Below are 10,323 nucleotides of genomic sequence, written 5' to 3' on the forward strand. Positions count from 1 at the left end.
ATAAAAGATCTGAACTTTTATCACCTGGCTGTGTTTTGAGAAGAAAAAGCTCACCACAAACAATGATTTGGAGCACCTTTTCCTATGACTAGAAATAGTTTCAATTTCTTCATCTGAAAATTGTTCATATCCTTCAACCATTTATCAGTTGGAGAATGCTTTGAATTCTTGTAAATTTGAGTAAATTCTCTGTATATTTTAGAATTGAAGCTCATTATTTCTTATATCCATCATAAACATATATAACAATTTGTTCAACAATTCCCCAATTGAGAGGCACCCCTGCCATAAACAAAAAGAGCTGCTATAAATAGTTTAGAACATCAAGTTTTTTTTTTCCCTCATCTAGGTTTTTTTTTTCCCTTTTCTCCTAATTATCTTCGAAAATAGGACTGGTAAAAGCATTGATGGATCAAAGGATATAGGGAGTTTTATAATTCTTTGGAAATATTGCCAGATTGCTTTCTAAAATGACTGGATCATTACAGCTCCATCAACAGTGAAATAGTGTCCCAATTTTTCATACTTCCTCCAATATTTGTCACTTTATCTATCATTTTAGCTAATCCAATAGATATAAAATGGTATTTTAATATTGTTTTAATTTGTATTTTCCTAATCAATAATGATTTAGGGAATCTTTTTCATATTGCTATAAATTTCTTCATTGGAAAACTGCATATTCATATGCTTTGGCCATTTGTCAACTGAGGAATGACTCATTTTTATAGATTTTACAAAGTTCATCATATATTTGAGATGAGATCTTTATTTTTTTTTCTACAATTTTTCCCCTAGTTTTTTTGCTTTTCTCCTAATCTTGGCTACATTTGTTTTATTTGTATAAAATCTTTTTAACTTAATGAAATTTAAATTATCCATTTTATTTCTCAAGCTATTCTCTATCTCTTGTTTTCTGTTCACAAATTCACAAATTATTCACTTATCCATTAGTCTTATAGGCAATATATTCTATGCTCTTCAAATTTTCTTATAACTCATTTTCTATCTGATCTTGTCTATCTTGATAAATGGTAGAAGATATTAGTCTATGCCAGATTTCTACCATACTGCTTTCCAGCTTTCCCAGCAATTTTTAAAAATAACTTTTTATTGATAGAACCCATGCCAGGGTAATTTTTTTTTACAGCATTATCCCTTGCATTCACTTCTGTTCTGATTTTTCCCCTCCCTCCCTCCACCCCCTCCCCTAGATGGCAAGCAGTCCTTTACATGTTGAATAGGTTACAGTATATCCTAGATACAATATATGTGTGCAGAACTGAACAGTTTTCTTGTTGCACAGGGAGAATTGGATTCAGAAGGTATAAATAACCCGGGAAGAAAAACAAAAATGCAAGAAAGAAATATTCACTTCCCAGTGTTCTTTCTTTTGGTGTGGATGCTTCTGTCCATCTTTGATCTGAATTAACTCTCTTCATCGAAGAGATCCACTTCCATCAGAATATATCCTCAAACAGTATCGTTGTTGAGGTATATGATGATCTCCTGGTTCTGCTCGTTTCACTTAGTATCAGTTCATATAAGTCTCGCCAGTCCTCTCTGTATTCATCCTCCAGCAATTTTTTAAATCAAATAATGAATTATTATCCCTAACATTTAAATCTTTACACTTATCAAACACAAGGTAACTATTGTCATTTGTTATTGTAGAATATATGTCTACTCTTTTTCAGTGATCTACTTTTCTATTTCTTAGCCAGTATCAGATAGTTTTGATAATTACTGCCTTATATTGGTTTAACATCTGCTAAACCTGCATCCTTTACATTTTTTCATTGGTTCCTTTGATATTCTTGACCTTTTGTTCTTCCAAATGAATTTTTATATTATATTTTCTAACTCAATAAAATATGTTTTGATAATTTAAATGAGATGACATTGAATCTATAAATTAGGTAAAATGATAATATTGGCTCTGCCTGCTCATGAACTATTAATATTTCTTCAATTATTTAAATCTGATTTTATTTGTATAAAATTTTTTTACACATATAATTTTATTCAGTTGATTTCTGAATTTGTTTTGGCAACTGTACTCCCAAGTACTTTATATTGTCTAAAGTTATTTTTAAATAATCTTTTTTCAGCTGTCCTAACACAACTCAAGATTGCATTGGCTTTTTTTTGGCTGCCACCTTACTTTGCCAATTCATATAGTGTTTGTAAGAAACTAAATGTCTTTTTCCAAAAAAGAAATAGGGCAAGGACAGGCTTTCAAGGGGTAAGTACCTCTACCTCTTTGTTCTTATTTAGAATGAAGCTCTTCTCTTGCCTTTTATTCCAGGAACATGTGGTCACAGTACTTGAAATTCTAGTCCACCTGTTCTTTTTAAAACTGGAAATACCCCTAAGAATGAAGTAAAGTTACTGGAACTTCATATCTTAGTGGTTCCTCCCAAATTACTTTAATTTATAATTATATATGTAGTATTTCACTAGAATAATCCTCAACTTGCACTCATAGGTTAAATCCTCCAAAATATGAACCCTTGTGTGATGAATGAAAAGCCCTAAAGAAATAATTTCTGGGTAATTAATCATTTTTAAAATTATTTCTAGATAATAAAAAGGATCATTCGTCTTTTTTTTACAACTAAAGGTGAATATTTGGAGTCTCTGAATACTTAAAAAGGCTTTTGAAAAGAGATAGAAATGAACTCTGGTTAATAGTCAGTGAAGGGTAGACATATTGATGAAGAGTTGGATAAAAAGTTTTCAGCTCCTCCTGCAGAGATTGTGATATAATTATGAGATCCAGCTACCTCCATCCATCTGGACAAAAGAATTTATCTTTATTCAGATCTTGCTGGTTGTTTTTCTCTTTCATAGACTAAGTCATCCTAAATTCTAATGGAAGCTTCCAAGGACAGGAGTTTATTTCCTAACGTAAGATTTTACTTAGAATGGATTTGGTTTATAAGTTCTCCTAGTGGGATTGAGACTCATGAGAAATTGAAAATCATGTATCCCAAGGATTTGAACAGTCTCATCTATCAACAATGCCTTTCAAGTGCTGGCTGAATAATCTACAAGGAACTGATTTCTGAATGAGGAAATAGAAAAGGGAAAAGCTTAACCTAAATTAATTAATTCTAAATATAAGGAAAAAATAATCATTTCTCAAGATACTCCAGAAGCTCCTATAATCATGTTTACCTTTCAGTGATTAGTTGGAGGATTCAGATTCAAAACTAATGTCTCTAATAATATGCTATGTAATAGTGCATTACATATGTAACATGTAACATATCACCTTCCTTATAAATCTGAGGTATATTCTTCCACAATTCACTCAACATCATTGGGTGGACTCAAAGTTTACAAATAGAGAAGTATGGCACATGCAAATAAAGAGGAATAATTTATATTTGCTTTGGGGTCTTTGAATTCTTCTCCTTATTCTGATTAGGAAAGTTGCAATAATCAAAATCAAGGAATCAAGAGATTTTAGGACAGTGATGGGTGCATAATTAAAATGATTCACAAATAGATAGAGGATTAGGAGGGAGGCTAGTGCATCCAGAATGAAGGTGACAAACTTGGAAAATTAGGAAGACTGGAATATTTTATGGCCACAATGGGGAAAAAGAACAGAATCGGTAAAGGAGAGGGAAGGAAAAAGGGTGAAGCAGTGGAGATTGTATTCAGAGCCTTCCTCCCATAATAATATGATTCAGGCTTCTTGAAAAACTGTAGTAAAAATGATTTTAAGAAGGTGTTACATCAACAATATAAACATTAACTATGTCTGTTTTGGCTCTTTCTGGCAACATCAAAGATGTCAAGACCAGAAAATTATTGAGGTCACATAATTCAACAAATTTCCTACAAATCTTAGGATTTAGTATGATTTAGTGATTACTTACATCTTGTTTTGTTTTGTCTAGCTCTATCTAGTTAGTATTTTGATTTGTATAATACTAAATTCAAGGCCTTAAAATTGAGGGAAATTTCCTTTTTTGGCATTTCTTGCAGATGAACTAAATAAATAACAGTCCAAAAAGAATAAATCTAAAGGAATTTATATGTCAACAGCAACCTTCCTAAATTATTAACAAACCACAACAGCTGCACGTTGTGTGTTGACTAGGATATCTCTTATTACACTAGGGGAATGCTGTATCCTGAAATAATGAAGCTAAAGAATGTATCATAGAAAGGCATCTGTCTAAATCTAGACAATGACAGTGTATTCATCACCTTGCCTAAACTGTTGGTGATAAAGTAGCTTGATGACTTAAACTCAAAGGAGTTGACAAAATAGAATCAGTTAAATGAAACTAATTCTTAACAGTACTGACAACCATCTGGAAGATAGTCACAGAGCAGTTTCCTCTTTTACAAAAGATGGGATATAGACTAAATCATTTCTAAGTTCCCTTTCACATCTAACGTTTTGTAATAGTTACTATAAACTCTGAACTATTCCATTCTCACTGGAAGAACAAATCAGAAATCTCTCTCTTTCTGTCTCTCTCTCTCTCTCTCTCTCTCTCTCTCTCTCTCTATATATATATATATATATATATATATATATACACACACACACATATATATATATATATATGTATGTATGTATGTATGTATTTGATAGTCACACACATACACACACCCCTAATATCATAGCATCTAAATTCTTAAAGGAAAAGCTAAATGATTTAGGAAGAAACAGAGAATAAATTTCTCTACAAGTGGGAGACCTAAACTTCCTACTCTAGAGCAAGATATATTTAACAGTAAAATAAATAAGAAGTTAGGAAAGTTAGATATGATAGACCTCTGAAGAAAACAGAATAGGAATTGAAAAGAGTATACCTTTTTCTTAGTTGTACATGATACCTTCACAAAATCTAAACATATTAAGTCATAAAAACAACACAAATGCATAAAATCAAAAATACTAAATGTACCTTTTCAGATCATAATAAAATAAAATTATATTTAATAAAAGTCATTGAAGCATAGATTAAAATTAATTAGAAACTAAATCATTTAATCCTAAATAATGAGTGGGTTTTAGAATAAATTATAGAAACAATCAATAATTTCATTAAAGATAATGGCAACAATGAGACAATCTAGCAAAATTTGTGATATTCAACCAAAACAATACTTAGGAAAGTTTATAACTCTAAATGCATATATCAATAAAAGAGAAAAAGGATAGATTACTTAGGTGGGTGTGTAACTAAGAAAAAACAAGGAAAGAACAAATTTAGAATCCTCAAATACCAAAATGGCAATCCTTAAAATCAATGAAGAGATTAATAAATTGAAAATAAACTATGAACATCAAACTATGAACAAAACAGAGAGCTGGTTTTATGAAAAATAAAATAAAATAAACAAGTCATTTATTAATTTTGATTTTAAAAAAGAAAAAACCTTATGACTATCTTTAAAAGTATATCACCACTGAAGATAAAATTAAAGCAATTATTAGGAATTATTTTGCCCCATTATATCTAAATGAAATGGATGAATATTTATAAAAATATACATTGCCCAGATGACCAGAAGAGGAAATAGAATACCTAAAGAACTCTATCTTAGAAGAGAAAATTAAACAAACCATTATGAGTTCTCCAGGAAAAAATTCCCAGGACCAGATACATTTAAAATTGAATTCTACCAAAAAGTTAAGAAACAATATAAATTATTTTGGGGAAATATGTGATTTTGAAACCTAAGCCAGAAAAAGGCAAAACTAGAGGAAAGAAAACAATAGGTCAATTCCCTAATGAATTTTAAATAAAATGCTAACAAGAGGATTATAGCAATGTATTACATTGATCATACACTATAACCAGGTAGGATTTATGCTAGGGATTAGAGTGATTCAATATTAAGAAAACTAAAAGCATAATTGATCATATTGATAACAAAACAAACAAAACACATAGTATTATATCAATAGAAATAGGAAAAATCAGCACACATTCCTATTAAAAACATTAGAAAGCATGGAAATTATTTAATATAATAAGTAATATCTACATAAAACCAATAACAAACATTATGTGTAATGGGGATAAGCTAGAAGACTTCTCAATAAGATCAGGGATGAAGCAAAGATCTTTTTCATTACTGCCATTGTTCAATATTGTATTAGGAATAATAGCTATAGCAATAAGACAAGAAAAAGAAAAAATAATTAAAAATAGACTATGAGGAAATAAAATTATCCTCTTTAAAACTATCACACTTTAAAAAAAGAAGAAAAACATAAAATTATAAGTATAAACAAAAAGGTAAAAGTATATCCACTGAAGATAAAGTTAAAGCAATTTTTAGGAATTATTTTGTCTCATTATATCTAAGTGAAATGGATATTTGTAAAAATAGAAATTGCCCAAATGAACAAAAGAGGAAATAGAATATTTAAAGAATTCTACTTAAAAGAGGACCAGATGATTTGATGATATACTTAAAGATACTTAAGAGAATCAATTTTAAAACTCACACCCCATTAACAACTTTAGAACAAGTTCAGGGTACAAAATAAATCCATATAAATCATCAACATTTCTCTACATTATCAGCAAATCTCAGCAGCAAGAGATAGAAAAAGAATTTCCATTTCAAGTAATTGGAAATATTACAAAATATTTTGAAGTTCACCTCCCAAGACAAATCCAGGAACTATAAGAACACAATTACAAAATACTTCACACAAATAAAAGAACTAAACAAGTGGAAATATATTGATTTCTCAGGGGTAGGCCGATCCGATATAATAAAAATGAAAATTCTACCAAAATTGCTTTATTTATTCAGTGCAATACCAATTAAATTACCGAGGAATTATTTTATAGCACAAGAAAAAATAGCAAAATATATTTAGAAAAACAAAATGTTAAGAATATCAAGGGAATCAATGAAAAAATGTAAAGGAAGGTGGCCTAGCAGTTACCAGATTTCTAACTATTTTACAAATTGGTGATCTGTAAAGGGCTGAAACTCTTGAGTTTATGCACTGAGGTTCAGATAACTGAGCACTTAAGGCTAATTACCAATTGGACAATACTCTATAAGCATATACTTGGAAAATGGTCCTTCCCACTATCCTATGCTGGCTCGATAATTGGTGTATACAGAGAATTGTAGGAGGGACTAGGGGATGGAATAAGACAAGCCAGGGTCACTTTGGTGGTAGAGGAGGAAGAAAGAAGTCGTGGAACTTCTATGTCCATCCAATTCAATCCTACCTCTAAAGACCAAGAATAAAGACCGAGGACTTTTGCTTATGCTGACTCTGGCTGATTCTAAGGTACCCAGGGTGCTAATGTGGTCATCACAGTGATCAACAAAATAATCTGCCTAAGAAATAGAAATGATAGAGCAATGTAATAAATTAGTTACACAACACACAGTAGTAAATAACCATAGCAATCTAATGTTGGATAAACCCAAAGATCCAAACTTTGGGGGCAATTACTTACCTTTTGCTGAGAAAACCAGAAAGCATTTTGACAGAAACTAAGCATAGACCATTATCTCATACCAAAAATAAGATCAAAGTAGGAACATGATTTAGACATAAAAACTAATATCACAAGTAAATTAGGGGAGTATGGAGAAAATTACCTGTCAGATTTATGGATGGGGAAAGAGTTTGTGATCAAATGAGAGAGAGAAAGAATCATGGGAAATAAAATGGATAATTTTGATTACATTAAATTAGAAAGATTTTGCACAAATAAATCCAATGCAGCCAAGATTAGAAGAAAAGCAGAAAATTGGGAGAAATTTTTACAGAAAGTTTCTCTGATAAAAGGCCTTATTTCTCAAATTTATAGAGAAATGAGTCCAACCTATGCCAATAAGAGTCATTTCCCAACTAACAAATGTTCAAAGGATATGAATAGGTAGTTTTCAAAAAAAAAAAAAAAAAAGAAAAGAAAAGAAAAGAAAAGAAAGTAAAAATATCAATGGCCAAATGAAAAAATACTCTAAATTGCTGTTGATGGAGAAATGCATATTAAAGTAACTCTGAAATACCACCTCATGCTTATCAGATTGGATAATATGACAGAAAAGAAAAAAAAAGAGAATGTGACATGAATTGTTTGAGGAGAGGCAGTAGGAAGAAAAAGAATTTGAACTCAAATTTTTAAAAAGGAATAGTAAAAATAAAGAAATTTTTTTGAAAAAGAAAAAAGTAGACTTGTAACACTAGTTTGTCCAAAAGTTTTCAAATACTTTTTCATTTAAACTAAATTCTATCAACTTTAATAGATAACGATGTCTTCTCACCTGGTTAAGGTTTTGGGAAGTAGCATCTTACTTTAATGGGAGTGATAGTGATTTGATTGATTTACTCAGTTGACTTTCATTCTTATGTTTATGATCTATAGGATTTAAATAATATATCTCATATTTAAATTGTTTTAGTAACATTAATTTTTACCAGCACGGATAATTCTCTAATGCAGATACAGCTTAGGAATCTTAGCTCTGCCCACTGCTACCTATATGACTTTGGGGAAATGTATAGATAGTTGTTTATATATCATCTTCTTAGAATGTGAATTCCATGAAAGTAAGGATTAATTTTGCCTTATTTTTTATCTCCAGAATTTAGTCCAAGGACTTGAACATAGTAAGTGCTTAATAAATACCTGTTGACTGATTGACTTCACATCTCTGGGCCTCATTTAATCATCTATAAATAACTTGCCCAAAATCACAAAGTTGGCAAGTGTCCAAGATCAAATTTGAACCCAAGTTTTCTTTTTTCTTTTTTTTGCAACAATCACAAGCTTTTATAATCATTTTTTAAAAGCATGCTTAGAATCCAACATAAATTCGGAAGAAACCTTAGAACATATATGTTAACTCTTTTGTTTTGTTGTAATACATTTTTATTTCCCCTGTTACATGTAAAAACAATTTTGTTTCATTTATTTAAAAAATTTTGAGTACCAGATTTCCCTCCTCCCTTCTCACAACCCCCCTCCCATTGAGAAGACCCATGTGAAATTGTGCAAAACATTTCCATAAAAGTCATGTTGCAAAAGAAAAAAATATTCACCCCCCCAAAAAAACCTCTCTAGAAAAAAAAAAGAAAGTTTTTTTAAGTATGCTTCAGTCTGCATTCAGACACAATCAGTTCTTTTTCTGGTTATGGATAGTATTTTTTATCATAAGTCCTTCAAAGTAGTCTTAGATCATTGTATTGCTGAGAATAGCAAAGTCATTCACAACTAATCATCCCACAACTTTGTTATTGCTATTTATACAGTACATTTTTTTGCTTTGCTTGAACTCAGAGGACTTTCTAGATTTTTCTGATAACCTCCTACTCATTATTTCTTATGAAACAATAATATTCCTTCATTATCACATGCTACAATTTATCCAGCCATTCCCCCATTGATGTGCATTTCCTCAAATTCCAATTCTTTGACCTGAGAAAAGTTGCTGTAAATATTTTTATATAATTGGTTCTTTTCTTTTTCTTTTTAAATTATTTTTGCAATTTGTGTTTAGTAGTGATATTGTTAGTTCAAAGGATATTATGATTTTATAATCCTTTGAGCATAAATCAGATCTTTTGATTATTTATCATTTGGGGAATGGATTTTATTTTTTTTTATAAATTTGACTCAGTTCCCTATTCATTTGAGAAATGAGGGTTTCATCAGAGACACTTGCTTCAAAATTCTTTTCATAATTACTATTGCTAACTGTATTTTTCTCCAGTTTATTCTATTTTCTCTTTCCTTTTATGCTATCCCTCCTCAAAAGTGTTTTGTTTCTAACTAGTCTTTCTCCCAATGTGCCCTCTCTTCTATTATTCTCCCTCCCTTCCCCTTCTATATTCCTGCAGGGTAAGATATATTTCTATACTCATATCGACTGCATATATTATTTCCTCTTTGAGCCAATTTTGATGAAAGATTCACTCACTCTTCTCCTCCACCTCTTTCCCTCCATTGAAAAAAACTTTTCCTTGCCTCTTTTATGGAAGATAATTTAGACCATTCCAACTTTCTCTTTCTCTTTCTCTCAGTACATTTTTCTCTTACCCCTTGATTTTATTTTTTTTTAAATATTATCCCTTTATATTTAACCCATACTTGTGCTCTGTCTATATATACTCCTTCTAACTGTCATAACAATGAGAAACAATAAGTTACAAATATCATTTTCCCAAGTAGGAATGCAAATAGATAAACCTTAAGTCTCTTATGATTTCCCTTTCCTGATGACCTCCCTATGCTTCTCTTGAGTCCTGTATTTGAAAATCAAATTTTCTATTCAGCTCTTGTCTTTTTTCATCATAAATGCTTGAAA

Source organism: Antechinus flavipes, chromosome 3 (genome assembly GCF_016432865.1).
Source record: "Antechinus flavipes isolate AdamAnt ecotype Samford, QLD, Australia chromosome 3, AdamAnt_v2, whole genome shotgun sequence".
NCBI classification, from domain to species: domain Eukaryota; kingdom Metazoa; phylum Chordata; class Mammalia; order Dasyuromorphia; family Dasyuridae; genus Antechinus; species Antechinus flavipes.